Source organism: Colossoma macropomum, unplaced genomic scaffold (genome assembly GCF_904425465.1).
Source record: "Colossoma macropomum unplaced genomic scaffold, Colossoma_macropomum, whole genome shotgun sequence".
Lineage (NCBI taxonomy): Eukaryota > Metazoa > Chordata > Actinopteri > Characiformes > Serrasalmidae > Colossoma > Colossoma macropomum.
This window is the reverse complement of record NW_023494787.1, coordinates 4,003,962-4,018,693: the sequence shown is the minus strand read 5'-3', so window position 1 is coordinate 4,018,693 and position 14,732 is coordinate 4,003,962. Positions and strand designations below refer to the sequence as shown.

General features: G+C 40.1%; 1 protein-coding gene across 1 annotated transcript in view; it reads right to left on the bottom strand.

Annotated features, from left to right (window-relative positions):
* The window catches only part of mc5ra (melanocortin 5a receptor), a 24,099-nt gene extending 11,226 nt beyond the window's left edge, over positions 1-12,873 (bottom strand). Inside the window, exon 1 of the mRNA XM_036565915.1 lies at positions 12,763-12,873. The gene's annotated coding sequence lies outside the window, so the exon portion shown is untranslated. The remainder of the gene's footprint in view (positions 1-12,762) is intronic.
* Positions 12,874-14,732: the final 1,859 nt, after the last annotated feature.

The following is a 14,732-nucleotide window of genomic DNA, read 5'->3' as shown; positions in this document are numbered from 1 at the left end:
TGCTGCCCTCTGGGAGCTCTAACAGAGCCTGCGATTGATCATCCACTGCCCCCCGTTTGCAGGGATGAATAAAGCAGAGTTAAGGGAAAGTGCAGGGTTAGCGCCAGTGGAGAGAGTCTCGGTTCACTCTGTACAGAAATTCCGAGCGGAACAGAGTGAGCACTTATTACTGTCATCCAGAGGACACTTCAGCTGATGGTGTCAAAGCAGTTTAAAGCGATAGTTCTATCATTCACTCAGGCTGTCGATCAGCGAGAACGCGTGGCTTCTGAAGGTTGCTTCTTTAGTTTTAGCGCTGGAGCTACAAGGCTAACGTAGCTAAGTGTTAATGGAAGTTTATACCCCACCAATTAGCATTGTGCTCTAGTGCAGCATTTAGACCTCTAAACATGTTTTGTTCTATCTGCTGTATTTGTTTTTACCTGTTTGAGCATTTTTGTCTTAGACGTGTCTTCCTCTGTACTGTATTATCACTGTCAAACAAAACCATGTATCTCTATTTCTGTCATTTTTCATTTTTTTACAGAATGTAATCATATCAGCTGCCTATTACAATGTATTAAAATTTCATAATGATAGAAATGCTCCAAAAGTCTTACACTAACCTCTATTCAGAGTCAGGAACATGATGATATGCAGTGTGTTGACATGCTGAGATACGTTTGACAGAGACAGTGAAGATGCTCTCTTTAGTGTGGTTTAGAGTCTGTTTTGCTTTGTTCTGCGTATCAAGTCATGTCTTCAGCTGCTATCAGACCTGCTGGGGGGAAGTTCTTGGGTGTCTTGATGCTCCAGATTAGGGGTCGACAACCCAAATGTTAAGAAGAGCCGTATTGTCCTCAAACTATCAAATCAAACTACCTTGGTGGCCACAACACTTTATGTCCATTTTACCATCTTGGCTGTAAATATGTCTCAGTCTGTGCTGATGTACTAATATAGGCTAAAAAATATAATATAAACAAACACACAGACTCACTTTGCTCTGCTTTAAGCTTTAGCTCAGCTATAGCTGCTTTTCTCACATCTCCAGCAGGAAACTTTTCCACAGAGGTAAAACAGTTTCTTGTAAAATGTCTCCAATTCTTGACTTTTTTTACAATGTGCACAATGTACAGGTAAAGTTGCTTCTCATTCACAGCTTCTTGTTCAAATTTTCCCGTTCCACCTTAAATGGTGACTGGGGCGCCAGAATGAAACTGCTGAACCATTTAAGGTGGAACGGGAAAATTCGAATGAGAAGCTGGTGAATGAGAAGCAACTTCAGCCTGGTGACCTTTTAGTGTTTGACAGTTTGCAGATTAAACCTATCAGGAAACCAGCTGGAGAGATTATAAACGCTAATAAGTCCATTCATCTCCAAATTATTGATGTTCATCTTAAATCTCTCTCTTTGCCGTTTCATTAGCTACTAGCTAGGCGAGACTGTTGTCTGTGTTGCTATGGTGACCAGCAGTCTGCGCTGATCTTCAGGGTTAAAGGGTGAATTAGCAGTTCTACATTAACTCCAGAGTTTAAGATCATTTATTGTTAAACTGTGTTGAACGATCAGCAGAGCTTTATTTTACTGTAAAGGAGGATTATTTTATTTTTACCTACAAACCTAATTCTGCTGTGGAGCCACAACAGGGCAGTAAAAGCCGCATGTGGTTCTGGAGCTGCATGTTGCTGACCGCTACTCCAGATGAAAAAAAGATTAGAAATTTCATGTTTAATGTTCTTGCAGAAACTGTGACATAGGCCAATATTTTCACTGCTCATCTCACTGTTTAAAAGCTTAGATTTTGCCTGTTAGATGATTATTTACCTTACAGATACAGACTGGATGTATTGAAGGGGAATTCCACCATTTTTTCCAAAATTTCAAAACTTTAGTCATTCAGAGTGGTTTGGTGTGAAATGGTTCAGATGTCTTTACAGTGGTGGTGATAGGAACCAGGGGTCGCCATGACAACACAAATACAGACATTTTATTTACTATCCAAAACCACCAGTGAACGTACACGAGTCTTCTGAGTTTATATGGAATGATGATGGAAAAATTATGGAAAATCGTATTGTGGAAAATCTGAAATTATATATATATATATATAATTTTTTTCTTTTTTTTTTGGACTATTTTGCCTCACAACACCCTGCATGTATCCCTCCACCATGAATGAATTTTTAAAAAAGGCCAAAACTATCATAACACAATGTCTCAGACATCAGGCAGTGAATTCATAACCACTTCATGTAATACATTTTTTTTCTGTAAGGGCGCTTTTAAATGTGGATGTCTGGTTCCTATCACCACCACTGTGAACAACTCTGATTTTACACCAAACCACTCTGTTTAATAATGCATAAATTTTGAAAAATTGATGGAATTCTTTTTTACACATTTTCTTTTTTGGTCCATTTTTTCTGCCATTTTTCTTCTTGGCCAATCTTAATTCTCTTCTAATGTCTTATTCTATTCTATTCAGTTTTGAGGAAATGCATATCCAGTTTCTAAAGGCTTTCTGTTTATGTCCACAGTCAGGTGTATTAAATGGTTAACACCTGTAGGAGATGAGTCTGAGGAGAGAGGAAATTATAGTGCTGTCACACAGCAGGTAAATTAAACAGGACTTTAATGACACCCTTCGCCTGTTTGATGATGGTTAAACGGCAGCGTGATGATGTTTTTCGATCGTTTCTAGTGGTAATATCATATATTTCTGAGTGAACAGGCACCGAAAATTACTTTAAAGCTTGTTTAAGAGCACTCAGCTGTGTCTAACAGCTCCTAGATAACATCTACGTGGGACTCCTAAATGAGGTTGTGAGGTGGAAATGGAGAGTAATGACAGGTTCATGCTCAGCTGGAACAATACAGAGCAAAACTGAAGTGTTCATTTAAGCAAAGTTGTAAACAGCTGGACACCATAAGTTCATTCAGCTCTGATTTAAATCCAGGCTTTCCAATCCTGCTTCTCTAACGCAGTAATCCAGTGCATTTTAGTGTTTTCCAGCTCCAACACTCAAACATATGTTTAAATAATTTAATTTGGCATGGAAGTTTTCTAGGTTAAAGAGAAAGTCCACAATTTTTGAAAAAATTATGTATAATTAAATTATTGAGTGGTGGTGATAGGTACCAGGGGTCACCATGACTACAACACAAATATAGTCGTTTTATTTACCATCTAAAACCACCAGTGAACCTACACAAGTCCATAAATAGATTTTCAGGCTTTACTATCATAAAACAGTGTCTCAGACATCAGGCAGTGAATTCATAACCGTGTCATTTCTGTGAGGGAGCTTTTAGAGGTGGACGTCTGGTTCCTGTCACCACCACTGTGACCAGTTCTGACTCCGTAAGTTTCTCTAGAACAGAGCGTTTCACACCAAACCACTCTGAACCTCTCTGAACCGCTCTGTTTACATCTTAACCACTTAATTATGCAAATTTACCTACAAGTAGAGTCAGTTATTCATTCAACCTAATGAGAAACTGTAGAACAGACTCAGTTTATATCACAATACCTACATTTAGAGTCGGTTATTCATTCAGCCTAATGAGCAACTGTAGAACAGTCTCAGTTTATATCACAATACCTACATTTAGAGTCGGTTATTCATTCAGCCTAATGAGAAACTGTAGAACAGACTCAGTTTATATCACAGTACCTACATTTAGAGTCGGTTATTCATTCAGCCTAATGAGAAACTGTAGAACAGACTCAGTTTATATCACAATACCTACATTTAGAGTCGGTTATTCATTCAGCCTAATGAGAAACTGTAGAACAGACTCAGTTTATATCACAATACCTACATTTAGAGTCAGTTATTCATTCAGCCTAACGAGAAACTGCAGAACAGACTCAGTTTATATCACAATACCTACATTTAGAGTCAGTTATTCATTCAGCCTAATGAGAAACTGTAGAACAGACTCAGTTTATATCACAATACCTACATTTAGAGTCAGTTATTCATTCAGCCTAATGAGAAACTGTAGAACAGACTCAGTTTATACCACAATACCTACATTTAGAGTCAGTTATTCATTCAACCTAATGAGAAACTGTAGAACAGACTCAGTTTATATCACAATACCTACATTTAGAGTCAGTTATTCATTCAACCTAATGAGAAATATGCAAAAGTTGGTCACCCCTGACAGAAGGTTTTCAATTTAAATTCAATTTGATGAATTTATGATAATAATGGTGATTACAACTCAAGAGACATGCCTACTGGACAGTCCTCACTTTGGGTTTGTTATCTAACTGTGAAATGCTGCTTTAGTGAGAATATCCAGTGGATGAGCAACAATCATTTTTCTGCACTTTTGCACCTCAGCATGACAAATTCCACAGCCATGTGCGCTCAGTGCAGGGGTTTTTCCTAAGCAGCAGCTCGTGGTGAAGCCTGCAGCCGAGGGTTAGATTAAAGTTAACAGATCAAATCAGCTGCCACCTACACAGCCACGCTAACGGTGCGCGTGCTGAAAGCCGGTGGTGAGTCAGATGTTGAGGCTGCAGCTGTGGCCTATTTCAATCAGCCTTCATCATTCAGTCTTGAGGAACGACGGACACTCGTTTAAGGCCACTGCACTGTGAGGCCTTTTACTGGCTGTGAAAAGCTTCTTTTGTGTTTCGTGTTTCCACCTCGGCTCCACCGGGCTGGAAGATGTTTTTAATTCACCCAAAGAGTTCCTCACCTCGTCTCATTAACCACCGCAATGCAGATGCTAATGGGGCATTTCGCTTGTATTGTTTGCTGGTTCTCTTCAGCACTTAGGAGCCTAGAGTTGTTGTCTTTTTGCTGTTATTTACATATAATTACAGGCAGCACTGTGCAAAAACCGTCTGATAATATGATCTGTAAAGCTGTTTATCTGGGCTATAAGCATTTGTTTGTTAAAAAAACACACTAACATTAGAATAAATACAAATAAATGATGCATTGTGATTGTTTTGTTTGTGTTTAACCATTTCCAGATTTCTCTCCTCGAGGAAGTCCTGCATTTTCAGTTGCCATCCAACATCTAGTCTGACGAATCAATCCTTAGTTAAATTAGACTGACTGCTGATGGAATTCAACAAATGTGATGGCTGCGGTTAGCGTGTGAAATACCCCCTGGTATTCGGGGGGTCCTATGTTGGCTGGCTAATCCAGTGTTGGCTGGCTGCTAAACCACTCATCATAGTTTTTCATTGGCAACAAAAGGTTTGGTTTTAACAGTTCTTCTGGAAATGTTCTGTTCTAGTTTGGTAATGCGTTCTTTCTTACATTAACTGAGATCTTCTTTGGTCTTCAGTTTAAGAAAGCAGCTACAATTCACTCTTTCCTCCAGTCTCTTGGGAAATTGGGCAGGTTTCAGATTTACAACTATCTGAAAGGTGTAATTTGTTCATTTCTTTGTTTAAAATATTCCAAAATAAACCAAAATTATCAAAATAATGTGAGGAAAAAGCAGTTTTGACATCACCACTACCACCACCCACTCCCTGCAGGAAACCACATTAAACAGCAAAGCAAAGACAGAAATAGAAGCAAAACAAGGGTTAGCATTGGTGCTGCTTTCCACCACTGGAGAGTGGAGCTCTTGATGAGCAAACAGATAAAGTTTGATGCTGAACTTGCAACATTTCTTCTAGACTGGTAAGTAAACAGCTGTTAATGCTAACACTTGAGGGAGGAGGGACTGTGCATTTCCTTGTGTCTTAAGATAGAGGTGGACAGCACAACTTTCTGGTGTCGCCCCTATTTGTTTGGAGTGTATGAATTTGACAGGTTGCATCATCTTTTAAGAGTATGGCTTTATGTTGAAATATAATCTGAAGAATTCACTAAACAAACTGCAAAACAAAGTAAAGAATATGTAGCACGTTTGTCCTGCCAGCTTCAAAAGTCCTTGTTTATGCAGAGCTGCTGCAAGTAGTATTAAAGCCAGTGTGGGGAAGAGAAGGTACACTTGAGTTAGCTTAGTGCTAGCATTATATAATCCTTCCCATAGAGAGGCTAGTGAACATTAGTGATGATATAATGATATAAATCAAATAAAACAGGCTTTTCAAAAGTAACAATCAGAGGTTGTGATCTTCAGAAAATGTAACCTATGTTTGATTCTGATGTGTATCTTAATATGAAATAAGACCTCTAAAGCTGCACTTCAGTTAGCTTAGTGCTAACAAAATATAATGATTCCCATAGAGGGGCTAGTGAACATTAGCGATGATGTAATGATAGAAAGCAAAAAAAACAATATATATATATATATATATATACACCGATCAGGTATAACATTATGACCACCTCATCTGTTTCTCTGCATACTTTGCTAGCCAGCACAACATACACTAACACACCACCACCACGTCAGTGTTACTGCAGTGCTGAGAATGATCCACCACCTAAATAGTACCTGCTCTGTGAGGGTCCATGTGGGTCCTGACCACTGAAGAACAGGGTAAAAGGGGGCTAACAGAGTATGCAGAGAAACAGATGGACTACAGTCTGTAACTGTAGAACTACAAAGTGCACCTATATAGTAAGTGGAGCTGATAAAATGGACAATGAGAACAAATGAGAAACAAGGAGGTGGTCATAACGTTATGCCTGACCGGTGTATATATGACAAGGATGGTTTATTGATGTATTGATCCTTTTTTTCCATTTTTTTAGGATTATTATTGTGTAAAGAGTTCGCTAAGGTGACATAAGCTAGTCAATTAATTAATTAATGCTATTAGCATTTATACTAGCCTCTACAGAATAAGTTTTTTGGCTCATATTTAAACTTTCTTCGATTCTGAGTGAGTGTGAGTGCTGAACAGTGCAGTACATCATTTTAGACAACGAGTTCAACTAACTGTAACTTACAAGTAAGAAAGCTAATTGGCTAAATTAACCACTAGAGTGGCGCTAAATGATCAAAAAGACACCTGAATTGTGTCTGTGGTTACTGGGAGTCCAGCTGTCTCTCAAGCAGATGGAAACCAAACTAGAACTAGAACCGTAAGTCTGTATTCTTCTAACTATCATATTAATAGCACTCTCTAAAAAGTAGGCTAACACGTTCTTGTTGTGTTTTTACTGTATTTGTATTTATTTGTATTTATTCTAATGTTATAAAGTGGTTTTTACTGGCAAGCTTTTGATTTACTGCCCAGATAAACAGTTTTGGTGGCTGCCTGGGGCTTTTTCACAGTGCTGAATATTTACATATTAGATTTACGTTCTGTATGGAAAGTCTGCACTTCTGACTTTTATGTGTTTCAACATTAAACAGGATAAAACAGCAAAAAACACAAGAAATAACCTTCCATCAAATTCAAATCATAATGAAATATCTCCTCTTCTACTTACAAAAACCAGTGTTGTATGGATCAGAAGTTTAGGATCGGCACTTTCCACACGATTTTTCCACTTGTTTCAAAGAGCGGCGAGTGAGATAGAACTCCATTAAAGTATATGAGCTTTCACACCCTGTAACTTCAATATCTGGGTGAATTCACTGTGAGTTGCGCAGTCTTCTAATTCCAGTCATTCCGCCTCTCAGTAAGTCAATATTGGCTTTTCTCCTTTAATTTCTCTGGTTTCTCAGGAGGTTTAACCCCATTTCAGTCCTGCAGTCCACCTGCACTCCTCAGGTGTGTGTTTCATGCTCTAACACAGCTAATGATGCTTCTCTAATGACAGCACTCAGATGCAGGAAAGCCAAACCTGTGCAGCTCTGCTGGACTGCAGGTAAACGTGGCTTTAAAGGGCCCATATCCTAAATTTCTCCTGCATTTCATTTTTGTTAATTCAGATGTCCACTCACAACATCTGTGTTATTTTATGTATTAAAAATGATCATCATTCATTTCTACATGACCTTTTCCTACCCTTTACCCCTTAGAATTAAACAGGCTGTTTCTGTTACTGTGCCTTTAAGACCGATATATGTAAATGAGTTATGTTCTGAATGGCTGCCCTGCCTTCACTCAAAAGGTTGAAACACTCCTTATAACTTCAGTGTGAGTGGGCGGGGCTAAACTGCTATAGGCTGAATAGGTGCCTATAAATGTGGGCTTTTGCAGCTTAGTTTCTGTATATGGACTGAGTGGTATGGAAGTCCAGAGAGGCCTTAAGCTGTTTTCTAGAGAAAATGAGTTCATTATCTTTTGATTTCAAGATAACAACTTTATCTTGATCATAATATAATTAACTTGTTATCACAAGAAAACAACTTTGTTATCTTGAAATAACAAGATAATTAACTTATTTCAACATAACAATCCAGAAAAGTATAACTAACTCATGGCCTCTCTGGACCTCCGTAGAGTGGACTGGAGATTTGATTAATATGTTTTGAAACTTAACCCCTTACATTCCACCGGCAGACCCAAAGTTTTATTACACACATCTATAACCTAAGAATAGCTCAGCCAGTTTGCACTGAAGTCCCTGTAGTTCCTGAACAATAAGCCTTAGTATGTAATAAACCTGAGATTTTAAGGGGCTAAAACAATGTTTGCACAAAAATATTTCATAAAAATACACAAGGACATTCAGCTTCCCATGATATGGACCCTTTAAAGGTGCATGAAATTGGATCTCTAGCATTTATGAGGTAATTGACTTTAATATTGGAACAATATTTTCTGCTCTGCTCCACTTTCCCTCTCTGACCATGATCCTCGTCCCCCAAAGAGTCCATGGTGGCCAACGGAGTGCAGTTAGAGTCATGATATGCGTCCACTTGCAGTTTTCCTTGCCTCATTCCGCTGCGTCAGATCTCTCTGCTCACCGCTGGTGGGCGTTTCTGTGTTGTTATGGAAATGGAGGAAGCGTATTGATCACATCTGGGGCAGTAAACGATCTGATACGCTGTTCGCTGCTGCACACAGGCTTACATTGAGCCTAAAATACAGACGTATTTTTATGATTTTGTAATTCCCAGAATGCATCTGTTTTGCTCTCCTGTGTGGACCAAGGGCCGCATTACAGAAACGTCCTATATTCTTGTCTTAACTTAAGATCTGACAGGTCAAGATCAGATATTTCACAAATTCGTATCACAGAAGCAAATCTGATCTGTTCTTATTTTACAGCATCTTATCTCGAAATCTTAACTTACTCAATCGAAGTCAACAATCAGCTGTCACATCTGTTACCTAGCAACCGACCATACGCACACAGCTGAAACGTAAACAGAATTAGCTACTGGTAGTGATTTAAAAAGGTCAAATAAAACTGAAATGTGATAAACAAAGTTAATAATATGGTGAGAGCGCCCCCTGCTGTGTATCAGAGCGTCGCCACTCCACAGTTTCAGTCTCCATTTCCCAAACACTTCAGCCGAGCGCGCTAACGTTACTCCTCCTAATAAACAGACACGCGTTCAGCTCCGTCTCCTCATTATTCACCACCATCACTGTAATATTTCATCATCAACATTAACACACGAAGGTGATCAGAGGGGCGGTGGAGATCGAGTCTGCAGCGTCTGAGATCTTTAAAACGCAGAGTTAGAAAAGAAAATCATCTCACAGTGAAAGCAGCGTTTTACAGTAGGAATAAATGGAGCTCATTATGCTGGTAGTAAACTATGCTGCCTGACACTGCATAAAACAATAGAAACAGATGGTTAAAACAGAAGTTAGGACTCCTCTGGGGTTTATCTTACAGTTAGGACAAAATTTAGCTTGGAAATTCTGTCTAGTTAGGATGTTGGTGTGATCCTGTTTTCTCATCTGGAGTTAATGATGAGATTATGAAATTAAGAACTGTTGTTCTGTAACAGCTTCTGTCTTAAATTCAGTCCGTACTGAAGTTGTCATGGTGACTAAACAGAAAGGATAAGATTTCAGACTTAAGAGAGACTTTAGAGTCTCGGTTCCTCTCAAGGTTTCTTCCTCTTGCTTATAGGGAGTTTTACTTGCTACTGTTGCTCTTAGCGACACTCATGGGGGCTCAGAGCCAGATTCTCTGTAAAGCTGCTTTGTGGCAATGCCTGTTGTTAAAAGGGCTATAAAAATAAACTGACTTCACTGGCATCAGTCATCCACTCAAGCTAGAAAGTTAGCTCGCTCAATCTAACTAGCAAGCTATCCACCATAGCAAGCAACTGCATGTGTAAATTTTGCTTTCCCTCTCAAACCATGTAAGTCACATCCAAACAAATGTCTTCTTTCCAAATCTTCACTTCCTGTAGTGCATTATTATGATATTAGCAAGAGGGCAGCATTGTGGGGCAGTGGGTAGTGCTGGAGCAGCAAGAAGGGCCTGGGTTTGATTCCCCGGCCGGGCGACCAGGGTCCTTTCTGTGTGGAGTTTGTATGTTGTCTGCGTGGGTTTCCTCCCACAGTCCAAAGACGCTTAACTGCCCCCAGGAGTGTATGTGTATGTATGTGTCTGCCCTATGATGGACTGTGTGTTTCCTGCCTTCTGCCCAAAGACTGCTGGGATCAGCTTAGATGATGATGAATGCTGTTGTTTCTGCTGTCTACTCCCTGAGAAAGGTTTACATTTTGTTTACCATTCAGGACAAACAGTGCCTGATTGGCTGAACACAGTGCTCAACTTTTTTGCTGCGAAGACAGGCGGATTTCACTGCACCGCAAACCATCATGCACTGAACGATGCGGCACAGCTCTACACTGAAATGTTGCGAGGTGAAATTGCAAGTGGACGCACACCGTTAGCTAATGTAACTATTAAAGATATTAAAGAGGAATTTTGCAATATTTCTGTAAAACTCAGTGTGTGAGGTGTAAACAGAGTCATTCAGTGGTTTAGAGTGAAATGGTTCAGATGTCTTTACAGTGGTGGTGATGGGAACCAGGGGTCGCCATGACTACAACACAAATCTAGACATTTTATTTACTATCCAGAACCACCAGTGAACCTACACGAGTCTTCTGAGTTTATATGGAAGGTTGATGATGAAAAATAGTGGAAAATCTGAAATAATAAGTTTTCTTTGGGGACTATTTTGCAGGGCGGCACGGTGGCACAGTGGGTAGCGCTGTTGCCTCACAGCAAGAATGGCCTGGGTTCGATTCCCAGCCGGGTGACCAGGGTCGTTTCTGTGTGGAGTTTGCCTGTTCTCCCCGTGTCTGCGTGGGTTTCCTCCGGGTACTCCGGTTTCCTCCCACAGTCCAAAAACATGCAGTCAGGCTGATTGGATGTGCTAAATTGCCCCTAGGTGTGAGTGTGAGTGTGTGTGTCTGTCTGTCTGCCCTGTGATGGACTGGCGACCTGTCCAGGGTGTATCCTGCCCAATGACAGCTGGGATAGGCTCCAGCACCCCACCGCGACCCAGAAGGATAAGCGGTTTAGATGATGGATGGATGGACTATTTTGCCTCACAGCGCCCTGCATGTATCCCTCCACCATGGATGATACCAAAACTTTATCTTAAAACTATCGCAAACCAATGTCTCAGGCAATTTTATGTAGAAACTTTCTGTGAGGGAGCTTTTAGAGGTGGACGTCTGGTTCCTATCACCACCACTGTGAACAACTCCGACTCGGTAAGTTTCTCTTCTGTTTACTGATTTAATGATGCATAATTTTGGGAAAAGTTTGGGGAAAATCTTTGGAATTCCCCTTTAAGGGCTCACCTTGACATATACACTTCCCCACCCGTATTCCGGCAAGCCCCGCCCCTCTGCATGCGGAATACGGGTGTGAAAAAAACAACATCGATTAAAACGATTGTATAAACATAAAACACTGCGGTTAAACCATAAACAGAGTCCAAGCAGACTACAGGTACATTAACCCCTTAAATATAAGACTATAACAAATAATCTGTCCAAAATTTACCCAATATTCATTCATATAATGACAATAACGCCACACAGTCTTCACTCCAGAGGATGAAAACGATAAATTGCGTACATTTCCACCCCATCAGGTGGGTTTATATCACCAGTAACTGTGTAAGCGAAGTTAAATTATGTTATATTGCCAATTAAACTGTCCCAGGATGGTGCTATATTGCAAATAAGCGCCAAAGCCGCGTGCGCAGATGGGATGATTTAATTCTGAAGTGTTTGTTCTTGATTTAGCACCCTACTCTCCAACAAGTCAGGGCTTGGGTCCATTACCCACACTCAAAATTATGAATCAAAGGAGTTGTTTGGCTTAAATTAGAGACTGTCAACGTTAAACATGTCGATGCACTTGATTGATTGGCATTAATTGAGTTAAATTAAACTCATTAATCAAGTCAAGCACGGAAGAAAATACTTCAAATAGGACGAATGAGTGAACAGATGGACACAGGAACAGATAAACAGCGCAGGTTCTCCATGCGCGTTTATCCAGCCGGGTTTCAGCACCACAGAAAGTGGACAGCGCCCAGTCCAACCTTCAACCCAAATCTAGCTAATCGATCAATTCTTCAGTGCATTGATGATGCTGATCGGCTGTATTAGGTTCGGTTTGTCACTTCCAGAGTTGAGGCTGAACTTGGCTTCCAATTCGCCAGCCTCTCGTTCGAACTTCCCCGTTCCACCTTAAATGGTGCAGCAGTTCCAATCTGGCGCCTGCACCATTTAAGGTGGAACGGGAAAATTCGAACGAAAGGCTGACGAATAGGCAGCTGACCTCAGCTTCGTCTTCCAGAGAAAGTCCAGCTGGACAACACGATTTGTCTTTTGGCATTTAAGAGCCTTTAGATGATCACAAACACGCCCAAAACGCGCGCGAGAGCCTCGAGCTTATTTGCCCTCGCGAGCCCTTTGAGTCGAGCACAATTCCCTGCAAGTTTCTCGAACTCTCACTCACCTGTGCGATGCGCGCGCTGGGCAGCGTCTGGATTTACAGCTGAAGTCCAGACTGCACGAGCGGCGTTCATTGGAGTTGCAGCAGTGCGCGTGCCTTTGCAGGAGAGGGAGTAAAGCTGAGCTGCATCAGCACAGCCTGCGCATTTATAGGCTCGTGAGGGTGGGTGGAAGGAGGTGGGGGGTATGGGGGGGGTCCTCCTCTTCCTCTTCCTCTTCCTCCAACGCAGAGCTTTCACTGAAGCAGCCAAGAATAATCAATGCTGATATCTGAATATGCTGATATGAATGAATGAATAAATGAATGAATGAACGATGAACATTTTGTCATTCATTCATGCACAGCAGTCTTTCTATCCATTCCATTCTCACTTTCAGCTCCTCAAACAATCTGCAGACACGCCTCCAAAGTTCAGTCTTAGAAGCTGGTTGATCATTTTCTGAAGTAATCAAACACATTCAGTGGTGTTGAGGTCTGGACTCTGGGGTGGTCAGTCCATCGTTCAGCTTCTTTGTTTGATGTGTCCGTCTCCTTTTCTCAGTGAGGTTCTTCTTGACCACTACACATCCTTTCAGACCCACAGCGCTGAGTCGTCTTCTCACAGTGGAAGGATGGACAGAAACACCTGTGGATGTTTTCAGATCTGAAGCAGCTTGATTTTCTCCTCTCTCTCAGAGATGAAAGCTTTAAGTGCTGTTTATCTGATGGGGGGCAGTTTTGGGGTCCACCAGGTCTTGCGGGTGGTTGTTAGGAGACACATTTTCTCTGGAGCTCTGGTGTAGAGCTTCCACTGAATCAGCAAAGAATAATCAATGCTAATATCTGTCTGAATGAATGAATGAATGAATGAGTGACAGACTGATTGATGAACTGTCTGTCATTCAAAATACACAGCAGTCCTTCTGTTCATGGACACATCGAAAAGCGAGGGCTTCTTGACAGCTACACCTTCTGTCTGTCTCCCCATCTATCTATCTATCTATCCATCCATCCATCCACCCATCCACCCCTCCATTCACCCCTCTATTCATTCATTTATCAATCTGTTCCATCATCTATTCATCTATGCATTTCCATTTATTCCATTTTCATTTACTATCCATTTATCTAACTCTCCTTCCATCCATCCCTCCATCCATCCATCCATTTCTCCAGTTTTCTGTTTAAAATTCTCAAAGCTGTCAGTTTCCTTTATTATTTCTCCACTTTACTCACTGAAATGCTTGCGGCAGTTTTCCAGTGTGTGAGATATTAAAGCTGAACTGAAGCTCAGCTGACGCTCACAGAGCGTGTCTGTGTCTGCAGTGTGTGAGTAAATATCAGGTTTGTTTACTGAACTGCCTTGTTTACTTCAGTGTGATGTCATCAGCGTTAGAGGACAAACATTTCAGTAAAGTACAAACTTCATTCAGTCTAGCATTTATAAATAATAATGAAACAACTTTATTTTCCTACACCCACTGCATAGAATAGAATTAAAACAACTTTCTAGAGCAGACTAGGATAGGAGAGAATAAGACTTAACATAACTGTAGAATAGAATTCAACTCTAGAATAAAATAAAACAGAATAGAATTGATCTTTATACAACTTTAGAACAGAATACATCTTTATAAAATTTAATAAAATATAACCGAATAGAAAAGAAAAAAATTAACAGAATAGAATACAACTGTAGAATTGCATAGAATAAAATTAACAAAATAGAATACAACATTGTAGAATTAAATAGAATACAATTAAACAGGATATAATACAACTTTGTGGAATTGAATACAATAAACTGAACAGAATAGAATCGAATAGAACTTCTGAATATACAACTCTATATAATAGACCTTAATACAACTTTAATACACAATGAAACTTTATAGTATAAAACATAATAAAATAGAATAGAACTTAGAACATCTTTATAATATAGACGAGCATAGGATAGAACAAGATTTAATACAACAGTAGAATAGAATTTA